We start from the raw sequence: 20,486 nt of genomic DNA, 5'->3' as shown, positions 1-20,486 counted from the left end.
AATCACGGTACGAAGTGGGCCATTCGCCAACGCCGTGTCCCATTTATCGTTCGCTACGTGCGCAGCACAGCGGCGCATTTCACATCATGAGCATACCTCATTGACGTCAGTCTACCCTGCAATTGGCATAAAGTTCTGACCACTCCTTCTTGGTGTTGCATTTGCTCTGTCAGTCAGTGTATTTTTTAAATTTTGTTTACAAATCTTGGAATTTGTGACATTCTTGTGCACCTTCTCGTACTTCGAGCAGAAATTTTATGGAAACAAGAACATAGTGATTTCTCGCTGTAATTTCGTCCTGAACAAGGATTTTAAATTTATGAGCTAATTCGTTTTTAATGGTGTGGTGATTTGCTTTTCTTTAACTGTGTCAGGAAATATTCGAATATATATTGCTGTGTGCCTTTTTTGTATTCCGAACAGGAAAAAAAGAGCAAAGGGACACTATCATTTCACGAATTTTCTGTAAACCAGGACAAAACTACGGAGTGGCTAAAAACAGGTAGCACTCTCATCTTAGTTTTCCGTTTCTATTTCGGGTATTTGCTTCTTTCTTTCTTTCTTTCTTTCTTTCTTTCTTTCTTTCTTTCTTTCTTTCTTTCTTACTCTGTTTACCCCTCCAGGGTTGGCTTTTCTCTCGGACTCAGTGAGAGATACCAACTCAAGGGTAGTGTCTTGGAGCGTGAGATTGCGGGTCGGGGGATACAACTGGGAAGGATGACTAGTACCTCACCCAGGAGACCGCAATTTCTATGCTGAACAGTGGTCTTGTGTTGAGGATGGGAAGATTGGAAGGCATATAAAAGGAAGAGGAAAGGAAGCAGTCGTGGCCTTGAGTTAGTTACCATCCCGGCAGTTGCTTGGAGGAGAAGTGGGAAACTATGGAAAACCATTTCGAGGATGTCTGAGGTGGGAATCGATACCCCCTCTACACAGTTGACCTCCCAAGGCTGAGTGGACCCCGTTCCAGCCTTCGTACTACCTTTGAAATTTCGTGGCAAGGCCAGGAATCGAACCCGAGCCTTCGGGGGTGGCAGCAAATCACGCTAATCAGGTATTTTTACCCATGAATTTTCTTTCATAGCATAATCCTTTAGGCGGTGTCGTATTTGCCATATGACAGCAACACAACACATTTTAATCCAAGATAATCTGAACTTTAACATTTAAACATTGACAAGTAAGAATCACTACTGCTATGACGGTAAGGCCAACGTATGAAGTGTTGTTACCTGAGCAATGGGGCCGATGACCTAGATGTTAGGCCTCTTTAGACAACAAGCATCATCATCATCATCATCATCATCATCGAGCAGAGAACAGCTTACCATTTATTTACTCAAAATACTTTTCTCTCACTGAATTTTTATTTACAATTCTTCTTCTTTTTCGCTATTTGTTTTACGTCGCACCGACACAGATAGGTCTTATGACGCCGGTGGAATAAGAAAGGGCTAGCATTGGGAAGGAACCGGCCGTGGCCTTAATTAAGGTACAGCCTGATGTGAAAATGGGAAACCACAGAAAACCATCTCCAGGGCTGCCGACAGTGGGGTTCGAACCCACTATCTCCCGGATGAAAGTTCACAGCTCCACGCCGCGCGGCCAACTTATTCCAACCCACTGCATTTCAAGTAAAATTATTGTCTGAATTTAGCACGGCCAACTTGTCCGGTATTTAATATTCTAGTGAAAGGTATGATTAAAATTTAAGCATGTTTGAGTCAAAATATTTATGTTATGCATACAACGAATATGGAAAAAGTAAGACTTTCATGTTTTGTCAAGTCCCCTTCCTGAGAGCAGCGCTTGAAGAATTTTAAAACTCTAATTGAACAATGACTCTTAATCTCAATATTAACACCAGAAGACAAAGTATTGTGGTAAGTTCTGCTATGTATCTAAAGGCCATGATAATAAAAACAATTACTATTATTCCTCACAATTAAGGAACGTCAGTTGGACTACTCCATCCTCCGCAGTTTCATTTCACGACGTTATTTTGGCACATATCAATGAAGGTAGCCTTTAGGATTAATCATTTTAACAATATTAGTCAATTGAACACACTATTTTTTTCCCTAAATTAAGATACATCGGCAATCAGAGTCAATAAGGAAACGTAAGGTGGTCTAAGTCATCTCCCCGCAGTTTCATTTCACATCATTTTGGCAAATATCAACGAAAGTAACCTTTAGGATTAATCATTTCAACAGTGATAACCTATGTAACATTCTCTATAACTCTAAATTACGATAAATCGGCAATCAAAGTCAATACATTTTCCATAAAGAAGTATGAATTTCTACCGCAAATAGGTCGGCCGCCAACGCCACGTGCCGAGCTGTGTAACTACTCCGATTACAGTGCGTGGACCCGATTGTCAAGGCCGGTAAGGAGCTAGCTAGAGCGACGCGTCAAGTCGGCCGTGGTATCTGCAAATACTTTAATATGACAATACCGGACAGCTTGCGGTTTTCAGCGAGAAAGTCGACAGTGCTGCTACCTACATGGTTTTGTGTGACCAACTATTTAATTACATAATTGTCACCTATACGATTCTTGGCGCACGGTTGTGTTGTTTATAATGTATCAGTGTTTGACACTAAATAATCTACAATAGAGAGAAATTTGATCGATCCATCTTTTGTTCAATACATAATATGTTGTTAAAAATTAAATAATTGAAAAGAAGGTTCAACCTATTCAATACTTAAAAGAAAGAAATGCAGTAATCACATTCCTATTTAAATGGGACCGGTTTCGACCTTAGTCCAGGTCATCATCAGCCGTAAAAACATGTACAATGTTTATGAATATTGGAGGTCAGTTTCACACTCAGATAGGCACAAAGACACGACACCACATTCTGTCATGCACAAAGTCACAACACTATCAACTAATATACGAAGATCAAAAATAACTTGAAGTCGCAGACGAATAGATTTGTAGTAGAAAGCCGCCAGCTCCTGGTGATCAGCGCGGCACATTCAAGGTCATGCGCTGCGGTCGAACGCCAAAGTAGAGTGGAGAATGTTTTGAAGGTCCAGAATTTGTCACGGTTGCGGGAAGTTAAGTACGTATATAAAAATATACGACGCAAATCAGTATAATTGAATGAGTACTTGTACTCCTGCTAAGTTCTTGGAAAACAGTTGACTTGAAAAAACAATTGTAGAGTGAAGAAAAAATGTAGTAAAAAGCGCAATATCGGAAAACAAATGAAAACTTATATGCACAGTGCGCTATTTTTTAAATGAAAAATTTTTAGGTTATGATTGAAGTAGTCGAATTTGGCGGGAGACAAGAGTTAAAATTTGAAAGAGGAGAACCGAAATGAAGGTCGTGTTTTTTTTTGTTTTTTTTTAAATAGAGAAGGAAGAATAAATTAAACGAGGATGAGTGATAGTGAAATAAGAGAAAGAATAAAAGAAATTGAAGTTAGATGGTAATGAGGAAGGATAAGATAGGGAAATGAAGGAGGGGTAGTTTAGGGTGGGTTATTGGAGGTAGAAAATGTGGGTGGGAACTATGTAAGGCATGGAAAATAGAATTGGGGTTTTGGAATTTGGAATTTTTGAGAAGAAGAATTAGGAAGTCAAAAAGGATATTGGGTTTTTCAGAAATGTCGTTTAAATTGAAATTAGGGTTGAAGTATTGGTCAAGGTGGATAAAGCAATTTTCAGTAATGTTTAAGAGGGGGCCTTTGTTAATGATTTTAAGTATATTTATGTCATTGTCAATACTGGTGAAACTATGCTTGGAGTCTTGTATGTGCTGTCCTATGGCAGAGAATCTGTTGTATTTAATGGCGTTGACATGTTCAGAGTACCTGATATTGAAGTTGCGGCCAGTTTGTCCGACGTAGGAGGAATTGCAGTTGTTGCATTTAAATCTGTATACACCAGATTTAGAAAAAGCATTAGACTTATTTAGAGATTTAGAGACTTCTATTGTTAGTTCTAAAAGAAATTTTCATATTATGTTTTTTAAAAATATTAGTTATTTTATAAGCATCCTGAGTGAAAGTGAAGGTGGAAAAAGCAGTTGGTTTAATTGTGTCTTTAGATAAAGTGGTTTTTGGACGGTGTTTGAATTTGTTGATGATGCGGTTAATGAAGGAGTTGTTAAAGCCATTAAATTTAGCAATGTTGCGGATGGTGTTTAATTCATTATTTAAATCTTTTTTGGACATAGGGGTGTTGAAAGCACGAAAAATTAAGCTGTTATAAGTAGCACGTTTATGAGCTTGGGGGTGCGAAGAATCTTGTCTTATTGTAGTTGCTGTTTGGGTTGGTTTTCTGAAAATTTTGTAAGATAAAGAAGAAGGATGTCTAGTAATAGTTATGTCTAGAAAATTCAGAGTTTGGTTGTGTTCTGATTCGAGGGTGAATTTAATGTTAGAGTCTAAGTTGTTGAGATGAAGAAGTGTAGAGGCTGCGTTGGTTGATTCCTCATTTAATATTACTAATGTGTCATCGACATATCTCGCCCAAAAGAGGATGTTGGAGAAATTATTATTATTATTATTAATTCTTGTGTTTTCTAAGAAGTCGAGGTAAATTTCAGCAAGAATGCCAGAAGCAGGTGAGCCCATAGCCAAGCCATCTTGTTGATAAATGGTGTTGTCAAAGGTAAAATAATTATTGTTGAGAACTAATTTTCAAATAGACATGAAGTCTTGAATTTCAAGTTTATTAGGTTACTGAATTTGTTTAGGTTGTTGTTTATAATGGGGAATAATTTTGGAATTGGAATACTAGGGTACATGTTGACAATGTCAAAAGAATGGAGAGAAAAATTTGGTTGGATTTCAAAATTCTTTAATGTGTTGATTAGATCAGAAGTGCTTTTGATAGATTTGTTGGATAAAAATCGATAATTTTTTAGTAAAAATGTTTGGATGAATTTAGAAGTGTTGTATAGGTGACTGGGTCTGTAATTGATAATTGGACGGATAGGAATGTTAGTTTTGTGAATTTTAGGGAGGGCTTTGGCAGTGGGTAGTCCAGGGTTCATGTTTATTAGTTTAGTTTTTTCTTGATCTGTGAGGAGAAAGGAAGCGTTTTTTAAAGTATGTTTGAGTAGGCGTTGGATTTTTGTGGTTGGGTCTTTTTTATTATAGAAAAAGAAGGGTCACTGAAAAAGTTTTTGGTTTTATCTAAGTAGTCAGTTTTATCCATTATGACAGTAGTGTTGCTTTTATCAGATTTGGTGATAATGAGATTATTGTCATTGATTTTCTTTTTAAGATCTGAAATGGCTTTTATATCTTTAATTAAATTAATATTATTATTGTTATTATTAATAAGAGAAGTGTTTTTGTTATTGTTAATGAAGATTTTTTTAAGTTTCCTTTTTACTTCATATCTGATTTCATCTTGTTCATCTGTTAGCATTTTGTTAATGGCTATTTCAGATTCAATAATTAAATTGGCGGCTACATTGAAAGTGTTGAGATTGGGCCAATTGTGTTTGAAGCCCTTCGAAAGAATTGAGTTTTCATCATCACTCAGAGTTGTTTTAGATAGATTTACGATGGGAGGATGGAATTGTTCAATAGTTTTGGAGGGTGTGTTACGGTTCTTAAACTGGAATTTATGTGAAGAAGAGTTGTTCTTAAGAATTTTGAGTTTTTTCTCTAGGGTTTGTTGTTTGATTGACAGTACATGAAATAATTTATTGTCTACTTGAGTTAGGAAGAGGTTCCATTGTGCACTCGGGAGAAGATTAGCAATTTCTAGATGTGTTTCGTATAATCTGCTGTTTAAAAATGATTTTTTTCTTGTATAAGAAACGAATTTCGTTTTTTAACCAAATTTTGTTGGTTATTTTTTGGGTTTTTAACATGTGAGGAGAAGAAATATTTTTTCTGGTACAACTTTGAAGAAATTTGGGGGTAAGGTTGTAGGATATGCATTGTTTCAAGAAGTCGATGTCTTTTCCTAATTTAGCGATCTTGATCTTAAGGCCCATGTAAGAGAAGGCTTTTTGTTTAGCTTGGTTAGCTTGTGCATTTAAAGATAAAAATTTCATTGTTCCGTATTGAAATTATTGATGTTAAAAATTAAATAATTGAAAAGGAGGTTCAACCTATTCAATACTTAAAAGAAAGAAATGCAGTAATCACATTCCTATTTAAATGGGACCGGTTTCGACCTTAGTCCAGGTCATCATCAGCCGTAAAAACATGTACAATGTTTATGAATTACAGACCCAGTCCCCTATACAACACTTCTAAATTCATCCAAACATTTTTACTAAAAAATTATCGATTTTTATCCAACAAATCTATCAAAAGCACTTCTGATCTAATCAACACATTAAAGAATTTTGAAATCCAACCAAATTTTTCTCTCCATTCTTTTGACATTGTCAACATGTACCCTAGTATTCCAATTCCAAAATTATTCCCCATTATAAACAACAACCTAAACAAATTCAGTAACCTAATAAACTTGAAATTCAAGACTTCATGTCTATTTGAAAATTAGTTCTCAACAATAATTATTTTACCTTTGACAACACCATTTATCAACAAGATGGCTTGGCTATGGGCTCACCTGCTTCTGGCATTCTTGCTGAAATTTACCTCGACTTCTTAGAAAACACAAGAATTAATAATAATAATAATAATTTCTCCAACATCCTCTTTTGGGCGAGATATGTCGATGACACATTAGTAATATTAAATGAGGAATCAACCAACGCAGCCTCTACACTTCTTCATCTCAACAACTTAGACTCTAACATTAAATTCACCCTCGAATCAGAACACAACCAAACTCTGAATTTTCTAGACATAACTATTACTAGACATCCTTCTTCTTTATCTTACAAAATTTTCAGAAAACCAACCCAAACAGCAACTACAATAAGACAAGATTCTTCGCACCCCCAAGCTCATAAACGTGCTACTTATAACAGCTTAATTTTTCGTGCTTTCAACACCCCTATGTCCAAAAAAGATTTAAATAATGAATTAAACACCATCCGCAACATTGCTAAATTTAATGGCTTTAACAACTCCTTCATTAACCGCATCATCAACAAATTCAAACACCGTCCAAAAACCACTTTATCTAAAGACACAATTAAACCAACTGCTTTTTCCACCTTCACTTTCACTCAGGATGCTTATAAAATAACTAATATTTTTAAAAAACATAATATGAAAATTTCTTTTAGAACTAACAATAGAAGTCTCTAAATCTCTAAATAAGTCTAATGCTTTTTCTAAATCTGGTGTATACAGATTTAAATGCAACAACTGCAATTCCTCCTACGTCGGACAAACTGGCCGCAACTTCAATATCAGGTACTCTGTACATGTCAACGCCATTAAATACAACAGATTCTCTGCCATAGGACAGCACATACAAGACTCCAAGCATAGTTTCACCAGTATTGACAATGACATAAATATACTTAAAATCATTAACAAAGGCCCCCTCTTAAACATTACTGAAAATTGCTTTATCCACCTTGACCAATACTTCAACCCTAATTTCAATTTAAACGACATTTCTGAAAAACCCAATATCCTTTTTGACTTCCTAATTCTTCTTCTCAAAAATTCCAAATTCCAAAACCCCAATTCTATTTTCCATGCCTTACATAGTTCCCACCCACATTTTCTACCTCCAATAACCCACCCTAAACTACCCCTCCTTCATTTCCCTATCTTATCCTTCCTCATTACCATCTAACTTCAATTTCTTTTATTCTTTCTCTTATTTCACTATCACTCATCCTCGTTTAATTTATTCTTCCTTCTCTATTTAAAAAAAACAAAAAAAACACGACCTTCATTTCGGTTCTCCTCTTTCAAATTTTAACTCTTGTCTCCCGCCAAATTCGACTACTTCAATCATAACCTAAAAATTTTTCATTTAAAAAATAGCGCACTGTGCATATAAGTTTTCATTTGTTTTCCGATATTGCGCTTTTTACTACACTTTTTCTTCACTCTACAATTGTTTTTTCAAGTCAACTGTTTTCCAAGAACTTAGCAGGAGTACAAGTACTCATTCAATTATACTGATTTGCGTCGTATATTTTTATATACGTACTTAACTTCCCGCAACCGTGACAAATTCTGGACCTTCAAAACATTCTCCACTCTACTTTGGCGTTCGACCGCAGCGCATGACCTTGAATGTGCCGCGCTGATCACCAGGAGCTGGCGGCTTTCTACTACAAATCTATTCGTCTGCGACTTCAAGTTATTTTTGATCTTCGTATATTAGTTGATAGTGTTGTGACTTTGTGCATGACAGAATGTGGTGTCGTGTCTTTGTGCCTATCTGAGTGTGAAACTGACCTCCAATATTCATAAACATTGTACATGTTTTTACGGCTGATGATGACCTGGACTAAGGTCGAAACCGGTCCCATTTAAATAGGAATGTGATTACTGCATTTCTTTCTTTTAAGTATTGAATAGGTTGAACCTCCTTTTCAATTATTTAATTTTTAACATCAATAATTTCAATACGGAACAATGAAATTTTTATCTTTAAATACATAATATGTTGTTAATATAATCACAAAATTTTTATTCAGTACCGGTTTCGTTGTCTATGGACACCATCATCAGCTGAAACGGGTTGTATGAAAAAAGATATACAGTACAAGTATGTAGTGCATATAAAAGACCCTTAGTAATAACTGACATTAATGGGATGAAAAAAAATACAATGCTTAAAAGAATATAAACAAGTTATGTGCTTGTTGGTCAAAGTATAAAATGAAAGTGAAGATATTAACAAATGTTTAAAGACTTGATCACTTTGGAATGATTAAAAAGACTCACGCGTAGCACAGCTAAACACTAGGTGAAAATAAAACATGGACATCCAAAAACTGACGCAGTCCTTCCAGAGAGTATTGATAATAAAGTAACGTAAGTGTCCGCCTCTGTGGTGTAGTGGTTAGTGTGATTAGCTGCAACCCCCGGAGGCCCCGGGCTCGATTCCCGCCACGAAATTTGAAAAGTGGTACGAGGGCTAGAACGTGTTCCACTCAGCCTCGGGAGGTAAACCGAGTAGAGGGGGGTTCGATTCCCTCCTCAGCCATCCTCGAAGTGGTTGTCCGTGGTTTCCCACTTCTCCTACAGGCAAATGCCTAGACGGTACCTAAGGCCTCCCTCGTCCCATCCCCTCACTAGGCCCCTGTTGAGCATAGCAGGTGAGAAAGCCTGGGTCAGGTACTGGTCCTCCTCCCCAGTTTTATCACCAACCCAAAGTCTCAAGCTCCAGAACACTGCCCTTGAGGCGATAGAGGTGGGATCCCTCGCTGAATCCGAGGGAAAAGCCAACCCTGGAGGGTATGCAGATTAAGAAGAAGAAGTAACATAAGTAAGTTTGATGGCGGCTTGTAACATCAACTCATAAAAAAGAAGCCGTCATTATGAGGTACTCGAAAACGTGGATCATATTGCAGGCAGAGAGAAAGTGGATATATGGCCAGAAAGTTCTCTATCGAATTCGGAACCTCAAACGGCCTGATGTATGCGTGCAGAGTGGCAAAGAGGCCCTCAACGGTCGGTTTTTTCCTCGGACTCAGCGAGGGATCCCACCTCTACCACCTCAAGGACAGTGTCCTGGAGCTTCAGGCTCTGGGTTGGGAGATACAACTAGGGAGAATGACCAGTAACTCGCCCAGGCGACCTCACCTGCTATGTTGAACAGGGGCCTTGTGGAGGGATTGGAAGATTGGAAGGGATACACAATGAAGAGAGAAGGAAGCGGCCGTGGCCTTAAGTTAGTTACCATCCCGGCATTTGCCTGGAGAAGTGGGAAACCACGGAAAACCACTTCCAGGATGGCTGAGGTGGGAATCGAACCCACCTCTACTCAGTTGACCTCCCGAGGCCGAGTGGACCCCATTCCAGCCCTCGTACCACTTAACAAATTTCTTGGCAGAGCCAGGAATCGAACCACGGCCTCCGGGGGTGGCAGCTAATCACTCTAACCACTACACCACAGAGGCGGACGGTTACCCACATTTTCATCCTAATTTTTAGAGTCCTCACGGAATATTGAATTCATTTATATCTAGTTTTCTGTCAATGTTGCACCAAAAATTGATGGTTTTGGTACAGGTTGGAAGTGGGTGGGAAAAGATGGCCAAGGCTCTGAAGTGGAAAAACACTTTAAACCGGACAAACTAGGAATCGCTCAATATTCCAGTAAGTAAATGAAAATAACTCATCGACCCTGCCAGGATTCGAACCTGGAATCTTCTGATCCGTAGTCAGACGCGTTATCCATTGCGCCACAGGGCTCCAATCCAGCAGGACCTCTCCCTATAGATATGTTTTATCAGCTTCTTTAACATTTTACGTAATTGTTAATTTCGCGACCACAGCTATGGGCAGAAGCATGCATCGCACACTTGGAGGCCATGTCAGCTCGCTTCGGGCGAGTTGACTCGTCTCAAAAGAGGTGACGAACTGCCAGATCGTATGAACATAGTAATTCAGCTCAACTCGACGCGCTGAGCGCAGATCGCCGTTCGGGAATAGAGCGGTGAGCTAGTGAGCCGTCGTTGACTGACTGAAAGTCTGAACTACGTATATTTATATGACTAGGATGCTAATACTTAGTGTACACGCATTTAGTTTCAAATTTACATGTTGGGGACAAATAATATATGGAAACCGTATATCAAATGTCGGTATGAAGAAAGCATTTATTCTAGAGTATACATTTTTGACTAGTAAATACATTTCGTGACCGCCTCTATGGTGTAGTTGTTAGCGTGATTAGCTGCCACCCCCGGAGGTCCGGGTTCGATTCCCGGCTCTGCCACGAAATTTGAAAAGTGGTACGAGGGCTGGAACGGGGTCCACTCAGCCTCGGGAGGTCAACTGAGTAGAGGTGGGTTCGATTCCCACCTCAGCCATCCTGGAAGTGGTTTTCCGTGGTTTCCCATTTCTCCTCCAGGCGAATGCCGGGATGGTACCTAACTTAAGGCCACGTCCGCTTCCTTCCCTCTTCCTTGCCTATCCCTTCCAATCTTCCCATCCCTCCACAAGGCCCCTGTTCAGCATAGCAGGTGAGGCCGCCTGGGCGAGCTTCAGACTCTGGGTCGGGGATACAACTGGGGAGAATAACCAGTACCTCGCCCAGGCGGCCTCACCTGCTATGCTGAACAGGAGCCTTGTGGGGGGATGGGCATTTTGGAAGGGATAGAACAAGAAAGAGGGAAGCAAAAACGGCCGTGGCTTAAGTTAGGTGCCATTTCGGCATTTGCCTGGAGGAGAAGTGGGAAACCACGGAAAACCACTTTCAGGATGGCTAAGGAAGGAATCGAACCCCCCTCTACTCAATTGACCTACCGAGGCTGAGTGGACCCAGCCCTCGTAGAACTTTTCAAATTTCGTGGCAGAGCCGGAAATCGAACACCGGCCTCCGGGTGTGGCAGCTAATCACACTAACCACTACACCGGAGAGGCAGACCTATTATGATTCCAGTTATAAAATTTATATCTGCAGGATGTCCATTGCGGGTTCACTGAATTCCTTCTGTATGTATTTTCACGAGAATTTATCATCATCATCATCATCTGTTTACCCTCCAGGTTCGGTTTTTCCCTCGGACTTAGCGAGGGATCCCACCTCTACCGCCTCAAGGGCAGTGTCCTGGAGCTTCAGACTCTTGGTCGGGGGATACAACTGGGGAGTATGACCAGTACCTCGCCCAGGCGGGCCTCACCTGCTATGCTGAACAGGGGCCTTGTGGAGGGATGGGAAGATTGGAAGGGATAGACAAGGAAGAGGGAAGGAAGCGGCCGTGGCCTTAAGTTAGGTACCATCCCGGCATTCGCCTGGAGGAGAAGTGGGAAACCACGGAAAACCACTTCCAGGATGGCTGAGGTGGGAATCGATCCCACCTCTACTCAGTTGACCTCCCGAGGCTGAGTGGACCCCGTTCCAGCCCTCGTACCACTTTTCAAATTTCGTGGCAGAGCCGGGAATCGAACCCGGACCTCCGGGGGTGGCAGCTAATCACGCTAACCACTACACCACAGAGGCGGACACGAGAATTTATTCCTGATTTAAACAAATAGGCGGAGCACGTTGCCTTTGCACGTGGACATGGACGTAGTTGATTGGAGGAGCAGCCGTCGCACTCACTCGACTGTATGCGAGCTCGAAAATAGTACGTGACTTTTTTTTTTTTTAGGTTATTACATTTAGAGAGTTTGGAAGAGTACGTAATCAAATGGTTGTCATATATACCGGTATATATATGTTTTTATGTAAAATATAAATTTATATAACATTTATATAAAATCGTGATTAAATGAGAAATGAAGGCACACGGCGTGGTGTAATACAGAAAGTCTTCTCGTAGTGAGGGAAAGTCCCAAGCTGTACAGTATGGAGATAAGGTGTTGCATCTTGCAGCAGCAATCAGCGTCAGTATTCATAGTGAGAGAAATGGAGCAAGAGGTAGGACAATCGCGTGTAGTGGAGCACAAAAGAGGAAAACCGCTCAGAAGTGACCATAGGCAGTGTATTGTGAATGTGTTCAATAAACTAAGTGAACAGAATCCAGGTTTAGTCGTTTATTCAGAAGTTCAGATCTTTACACTGTTATCGTATGCGATGCGCAGCCCTGTACGTCCGAACACGAGACGTTGCTATTTTTTTTTTCTTTTGCTAGGGGCTTTACGTCCCACCGACACAGATAGGTCTTATGGCGATAGGGAAGGCCTAGGAGTTGGAAGGAAGCGGCCGTGGCCTTAATTAAGGTACAGCTCCAGCATTTGCCTGGTGTGAAAGTGGGAAACCACGGAAAACATTCTTCAGGGCTGCCGATAGTGGGATTCGAACCTACTGTACAGAGATGATGCAAGAATGAGGAATGTGGCATGCAAGCACGAACTTCCTGTTCTGCCCAGACAGATCCGCTCTTATCTGCTCGTATCTGCTAGACGAAAACATTGACTGACACTTTGCAGTTTGCTGGATTACAACTGACAAGAGCGAAGAACTGCCAGTAGAGGATAATATAAAGTGGCCTGGATAGTAGCGGAGTTGCTATGGTAACCATTGCGTCACTGGCTCTGCTGGTAAAGACCCCTTCGTCCCGTGCCTCACCGGGCATGTGCATTCTTCTGATCTCCCAAGGGAGTACTATCTCCCGGATGCAAGCTCACAGCCGCGCGCCTCTACGCGCACGGCCAACTCGCCCGGTACGAGACGTTGACGGGATGGAGGTCGGTACTACACGCTCAGCGAATCACAACTCTTTCTTTGGCGGAGGCGTGGACATACCGTGTTTACATCAGGATTAAACTCTCGTGAAAAGACATAGGTGACATTTTTTTCTAAATTCTGCAAATACTTTTTTTTAACAAACGCGGAATTCCCCTTTTATTATGTTAACCGCCGGTGTGGTGTAGTGGTTAGCGCGATTAGCTGCCATCCCTGTAGACTCGGGCTCGATTCCCGGCCCTGCGACGAAATTTGAAAAGTGGCACGAGGGCTGGAACGGAGTCCACTCAGCCTCGGGAGGTCAACTGAGTCGAGATGGGTTCGATTCCCTCCTTAGCCATCCTCGAAGTGGTTTTCCGTAGTTTTCCACCTTTCCTCCAGGCAAATGCCGGTATGGTATCTAAATTAAGGCCACGGTCGCTCCCTTCCGTCTTCCTTGGCTGTCCCTTCCAATTTTTCCACCCCTCCACCAGGCCCCTGTTCAGCATAGCAGGCGATGCAGCCTGGGAGAGGTAATGATCCTCCTCCCCAGTTTCATCCCCCGACATAAAGTCTGACGCTCCAGGACACTGCCCTTGCTAAGTCCGAGGCAAAAACCGATGCAAGCACAAGAATATTAAGGCAATCGAAATAAACTTCATACATCTAACGATAGATAGCACCTCACTCGGAAGCGAGAATTCGCTGAAAATCAGTCTAGCCAACCCCATATATCGGTGTCTAGCTCCGGGCAGTTACCTAGCGCTTGCGCGGAGGTGGTTGCACGCAAGCCAAAGTACCAGCTGATTTACACCCCCAGGTAGTTTACCTCCCGCGCACCTGCCAGCCAGTTTACCAGCAGATGGTCGAACTGGCCCTTAGTCGATCATCTCGTCTCCGTACTCCCAAGTCTTCCCAGTCCACAGTTTGCAACATTTTCGTATCACTACTCCTTTTTAGGAAATTACCAGAACAAATAGTGCTGCTTTCCTTTTTATCTTTTCTATCTTTTCAAGTAGTGCTGGTGTGGGTCGCATACACTGTTACCATATACTAATTGGGGTCTTACTAGGGACTTACACGCCCTCTCCTTTACATCCGTATACAATCCCTAAATACCCTCATAACCATGTGAAGAGATCTGCAATCTTTCTTTACAACCTCGTTAATGTGATTATCGCAATGATATTAACACCTCTGTAGGCCTACTTACAGTGATCCTAATGAGGTACTATCACCCCACCAATACAGTAATTAAAACTGAGGGGGCTTTTCCTCTTCGTGAAACTTACAACCTGACTTTTTGTCCCGTTTACCATCATATCATTGTCCACTCTCCATCTCACAACATTGTCTGGTGTTCTTCTAGTCGCTCACAATCTTGTAACTTATTTACTATTCTGTACTCCGCAAATAGCCTTATCTGTGATTAGTCATATAACTTATATATACAGGATGGGAAAAATAAAACTGGCGCGGAAAATATTTATAAGACTGACGCGGAATTGACCCTTGTTAATGAACAGGAGAAATTCCCGTCGCAGGAAATGCTCCAAACCGTGTTTTCAATACACTAATCGGTTGCTAGCACATGTCTGCACGTGGGACAGGGCTGGAAGAGACAAGAGATGGCCAGGGGAGGTCTGATAGGAAGGGTGATAGTGAGGAACTTGACACAAGTAAGAGGAAGCAACGCTGGACTCAGCTAGGGGCTTTGTGGTCACCAACCCACGCTCTGGAGTTGAGACTCCCGAGAATTAGTCTTATTGACAACTCTTGTCCGCCTCTGTGGTGTAGTGGTTAGTGTGATTAGCTGCCACCCCCGGAGGCCCGGGTTCGATTCCCGGCTCTATCACGAAATTTGAAATGTGGTACGAGGGCTGGAACGGGGTCCATTCAGCGTCGGGAGGTCAGCTGAGTAGAGGCGGGTTCGATTCCCACCTCAGCCATCCTGGAAGTGGTTTTCCGTGGTTTCTCACTTCTTCTCCAGACAAATGCCGGGATGGTACCTAACTTAAGGCCACGACCGCTTCCTTCCTTCTTCCTTGTCTATCCCTTCCAATCTTCCCATCCCCCCCCCGCAAGGCCCTTGTTCAGCACAGCAGGTGAGGCAGCCTGGGCGAGGTACTGGTCATCCTCCCCAGTTGTATCACACGATCCAATATCTGAAGCTCCAGAACACTGTCCTTGAGGCGGTAGAGGTGGGATCCCTCGCTGAGTACGAGGGAAAAGCCAACCCTGGAGGGTAAACAGATTAAGAAAGATAGATAGAAAGAAAGAAAGAAAGAAAGAAAGAAGACACCTCTTAGGACTGGCAGGGGATACCGTGATATATTCTGCCACTCCTACTCACAGGGTGATAAATAAGGTACTTCTCGAGTGACGTCTCCACAAGGAATGATCAGCTGTGCTTTTAGACTGACGCAGCGTCGCACACGCAGCAGTTTGGAATGCTTGCCTCCCCTGTTCTAACATATCCGTCTCCCCTTCTAAGATGCAAGGAGGTGAAAAACAGACTGCATTTATCAAGAAACTGTCTCGGTCCGAAAGCAGCAGCTAAAACATTGCATGAGGAAGGTATACTGTGTTTCATCAGAGAAGGACAAGGGTGACGTAGTGAGGCTGAAGCGTCCGGCAAATGCGCGGCATATATCTTGCAATAAGCTACCGCGTAGTTTCAGTGTGATGAAGTATTATGCAATAGAATGGGTTGTAAGATCTATCCTATTTCCGAGGAATAATATCTGCATTTCCACACCAGAAAATTGTTCGCAGATCTTGTTTGACATGTGCCGTAGTAACCAGATTTTTTGTAGTTTTTAAATGGTAATACTGTAGTTACGTCAATTGCTCATTTTCCGAGCAGAGTGACGCCATTTCTTGTAGTGATAGAATGAGGCAGCTTATTCGGGGAGTATAATGTAAGATATCATTTCTGCAATCTATGGGTTATATGAGGGCAATATACTTTTGATGAAGCCTGCATTGTGATATGCGTAGTTGTGTAAGGAACTGAAATTCATGTGTAGGAATGCAATTCTCCTCTACTTGAAATAATGTATAATCTCTCAAGAAAAAAAAGACAGCAGTATTATAGGATCCTAGAATCTAATATTTAATAAGACTTCATTTTAATTAGTATCAATATATAATTCACCTTACATGTAGTTACGAACCCTATGGACACCCGTAACAAACATTATACTTATAGGTTCAATTGTTTCTGATAAAAAGTATACTTGCGAGGAACTTCTATGGTACCTTGAGCTCTTTTTTTTCTTCTTTGAGCGGCTGTATGCTTCCCGACACAGAAACAGGGCGGTATCTTGTACGGCAGAATCAGCGTCAAACGTCGTGTACCTCATTCCATGTTATGATCTTTCTTAATGGGATAATTCATTTTATCTATTTTCCCAGAAAGGAACCATAATTTAATTTCACCAATTGCGCAAGTATTCAAGTTCCGTAGGACTTTCTAATCGTGAAATCATGATTCTGCACTGAATGTGTTGGGCAACAATTTGACCAGCCTTTGTAAACAGCATTTAGTGTCTAACTTAACTGTATGCACAAACGACTATCATGTCACTGATTATCAGTTCTGAATTGTTTAGAGATGCAGAGCATTTAAAAACAAAATGTCTATTATCTTTCCTGACATTGTCAGGCTTCTACTAGACCGGGGATGGCAAATCTTTTCCGAACAGCGTGTCATTAAAGGTTTTGTTTATTATTTTTTACTGACTAGTGTGCCACCATCTCCCGGTATAAGGAGATCCCCTATACCAAGTGCCAACAGTCTCTTTGAGAGTGGGTGAGCAGGTTTGGGCATGGGCACTCTATTGTCCTGGGGACAAGAAATTGTTCCCAAAGGTGGAGGAACCAGTTTGGTCAACGGCATTAGGATGCAGAAGGCAACGGGAAACCATTGCATTAAAGATCCTGAGATATATTCCAATAAATTCGCATGGCATGGCTGAAACGTCAAGATCAGAACTGGCCGTGTGCATCGTCTACCTCCGTTTGGAGACGACGTCTTAAGAAGAAGAAGAAGAAGAAGAAGTGGGGGGCCACCGGTTATTTTCCTTTAAAACCATCATGGACTCCCTCACCCCTCATTTGACTTCATTTAGTTATTAGATTACATTGCATACACCGAGCTCGATAGCTGCAGTCTCTTAAGTGCGGCTAGTATCCAGTATTCGGGAGATAGTAGGTTCGAACTACACTATCGGCAGCCCTAAAAATGGTTTTCCGTGGTTTCCCATTTTCACACCAGGCAAATGCTGGGGCTGTACCTTAATTAAGGCCACGGCCACTTCCTTCCAACTCCTAGGCCTTCCTATCCCATCGTCGCCATAAGACCTATCTGTGTCGGTGCGACGTAAAGCAAAAAAAAAAAAAAAAAAACAAAAAACAAAAAAAACAAAAAAAACATACAAATCCATTCGACTAAATGTTTTCAATATTTTATTTTATAAACGTCTCTGAAACTAACATTACAAAAAACAGGTAATTCTGCCTAACCTAATAACATTTGTAAAAAAAAAAAAATATGGCCACAGAAATAATTGTGACATACTTCTTTATCAAAGTGTAATGTTAAAATATGCTATTTTGGTAGACTGTCGACCTATTTATTATATGTTAAAAGCATTAAAATATGTTAGTATGTTGTGCGGCGTGCCAGAGAAGTCGTGTTCGCGTGTCACCTAACAACACGCGTGTCATAGGCTCGCCATCCCTGTCCCTAGACTATCGGTACGTTCCTCTTCGAAAGATTGTGCTACCGGTACCCAATTTCTTCGAAAAAATCTTGAATTGCTAGCTGGACAATGTTATAACCAAAGCGGACTCTGAATCGGGTAACTAGTATGATAGAATTATGTAAGGCAAATGTAATAGTAAGTAAGTAAACTCGTGTCCTCATACCGAGGTGGTGCAGCTCTTTTCAGGCACACCCCCATTGGAGGTGAGCTGCGTGTACCATTTCAACCACATACCAGTCCTCCTGCCATTATTAAATTTCTGACAGTACTGGGAATCGAACCCGGGCCCCCAAGGACGGCAGCTAATAACACTAACCATTACGCTACGGAGGCGGACAGGTAAATGTAATGATACCACTTGTCGGCTATAGTCTACTAATTTCACTGTATCTTTACAATCTCGAACAAAATGCCGTTCATGTGTTCAAGTACAGTGACCTTTTGAATAACCTGGTTTGAGTTACGTAGCTGTGAATTGTTGCAGTTCATAAATTGTTTTTGTCCTAAATTTGCAAAATATCTAAATATAGAAATGGATCAGAAATTGTGAGGATTTTTACTTTGGTTAGTTTCTATAGCTCGAGAATGGGCGTCTGCATTCGTCTTAATACACATCATACTACAAACCACCACAGAACAATGTAATAGTGAATACTTCCCTCCACGAGTTCGCGTCGGGTAAGACATCCAGCCGTAAGACTGAGCTAAATTCATACAAACTGCCGACCCAGGAAATTTGCAAGGGAGAAGAAGATACCACTTCGAGTATAGAACAAAATATATCTAATCCACAATTTACGCAGATGAAGGTTTTGTTTTACCCACGATAGGGAGATGCATTATGAGCGTCGATGCTGCGTGTTTGTAAGGAAGGGGAGCAGAAACACGTTTAATTTTGTTTGGGTTAAGGGAGAACTGAAGGGGACTGGAGGAAACTACGCAGCAGAGATACAGTAAATACGACGCAGTTCAGAACGATGAGAGAATTCCAGAAAATGTTAAATAATCTCGTTTGAATGTTCGCTTAGGTGAAACTGGGATGAGCAGTGGAGTAACAGAATTAATGGCATTTTGAGATCTCACACTAGTAAATCTAATTGACACAGTGAGAGGAATGCAGAGTACAATTATATCAAACCCCGAACCGAATATAATCGAACCGTGATTAGATGATGTCCTGTTCATAGCATGCTGAGTCCCGAGGAGTCAGATTCTCGAACTAAAGGTTAGTTGAAGCTTGTGCAGTGTTACGTAACATTGTATAATAGATTTCAACGTAAATACTGTTGTTGGAAATAATCGAATTTATGTACATTTCATATTGAAGGCGGAACAGGTACTAGGAATCTAATTAGATATCTTTCAAGGTACGACTAATCAGCATTTAAATTCCATTTTTATCTCAAAAATTAAGTGAGATGATCTGGTCTTCTGACTCTACATTCCCAAGTAAAGGAAATAATTTGTACCTGGACACTCGGTCAAAGGTCTTATGATAATCAACGAAGCAGATGTAGCATACAGAGTACCGAGGAATCAATTAGTCGTTGTACCGAGCTCGATAGCTGCAGTCGCTTAAGTGCGGCCAGTATCCAGTAATCGGGAGATAGTGGGTTCGAGCACCAATGTCGGCAGCCCTGAAGATGGTTTTCCGTTGTTTCCCATTTTCACACCAGGCAAATGCTGGGGCTGTACCTTAATTAAGGCCACGGCCGCTTCCTTCCCATTCCTAAGCCTTTCCTATCCCATCGTCGCCATAAGACATATCAGTGTCGGTGCGACGTAAAGTGAAAATAATCTTTGTTGTTGTTGTTGAAGCCTGTGCAATATTGTGTAATATTGCATAATAGATTACAATGTAAATATTTTTGTTGTAAATATTCGAATTTACTGTTTGTACATTTTATATCGAGAGTGAAACAGGCATCAAGTATCCAATCAGATATTCTTCAAAGTACCACCAATCAACATTTAAATTTCAGTTTAGGCTCAAAAATTAAGTGAGATGATCTGGTGTTCTATCGCTATATTTCCAAGTAAAGGAAATCATTTGTGCCAAGACACTCGATCAAAGTTTGTATGATAATCAATGAAGCAGATGTAGCGTGCTGAGTACCGAGGGGTCAATTACTAGAAATAAAGGTTAGTTGAAGTCCGTGCAAGGTTATGTAATATTATAACGTAAATACTGTTGTTGGAAATATTTGAATTTATGTACATTTGATATAGATTTTCGTTTCCTACTTATCATTCGTTAAGCAAGAATTCTAAGAATACCGATGGCATCACGGGTCCTCACACCTTTCCGATATCCAACTGTGATTCACTTGAGTAAAAATAGATTTTGGATTCCAACCTTTCCTTGATAATATTAAGAAGAATTTTAGATGCATGGGGAACTAGATTTATTGCTCTATTCATATCACATCTAGTCGGATTCACATTTTTCGGTTTGATATTATAATTAACTCATTAAATTCAGATAGCCCTAAAATGAAAGAAAATACAT

General features: G+C 40.9%; 1 non-coding gene across 1 annotated transcript; it reads right to left on the bottom strand.

The window, feature by feature from the left end:
* Nucleotides 1–10,215: 10,215 nt before the first annotated feature.
* Nucleotides 10,216–10,288, bottom strand: TRNAR-ACG (transfer RNA arginine (anticodon ACG)). Its single transcript has one exon. It is a non-coding gene; the product is annotated as a tRNA-Arg (tRNA).
* Between the last annotated feature and the right edge of the window lie 10,198 nt (nt 10,289–20,486).

This window comes from Anabrus simplex, chromosome 3 (assembly GCF_040414725.1).
Source record: "Anabrus simplex isolate iqAnaSimp1 chromosome 3, ASM4041472v1, whole genome shotgun sequence".
Classification (NCBI taxonomy): Eukaryota; Metazoa; Arthropoda; class Insecta; order Orthoptera; family Tettigoniidae; genus Anabrus; species Anabrus simplex.
This window is presented reverse-complemented; position numbering and strand designations above follow the sequence as displayed.